The sequence below is a fragment of the Penaeus monodon genome, chromosome 32, assembly GCF_015228065.2.
Source record: "Penaeus monodon isolate SGIC_2016 chromosome 32, NSTDA_Pmon_1, whole genome shotgun sequence".
In the NCBI taxonomy this organism is placed as follows: Eukaryota; Metazoa; Arthropoda; class Malacostraca; order Decapoda; family Penaeidae; genus Penaeus; species Penaeus monodon.
The window spans coordinates 22,427,173-22,427,443 of NC_051417.1; the positions used below are offsets into that span (position 1 = coordinate 22,427,173).

The window sequence follows — 271 nt, forward strand, 5'->3', positions numbered from 1 at the left end:
CGTAAAGAAAATATAAAAGGTCAACAATAAAACAACCATTTTTCGCGACATAAAATATAATTTGTTCTCTATATTAAATATATACTCTAAGACTTTAAACATAACAAGTGCACCAAGATATCATTCAGACCTTGATTGGCTTTTCCTGAGAATGAGACTGGTCGAAGGACAAAACCCTCGACAGGTAGGTCTTACTGCACAGGTGAAGAGGATGAAGCAGGTTCAGGAACAGGGCGGCCAGCGTCACGGTGAGAGCCTGCGAGAAAGGAAG

At 40.6% G+C, this 271-nt stretch overlaps 1 long non-coding RNA gene across 1 annotated transcript in view; it reads right to left on the bottom strand.

The window, feature by feature from the left end:
- Positions 1–38: 38 nt before the first annotated feature.
- LOC119593725 overlaps positions 39–271 on the bottom strand; it is a 1,007-nt gene continuing 774 nt past the window's right edge. Inside the window, exon 2 of the long non-coding RNA XR_005230557.1 lies at positions 39–256. This is a non-coding gene — a long non-coding RNA (uncharacterized LOC119593725). The remainder of the gene's footprint in view (positions 257–271) is intronic.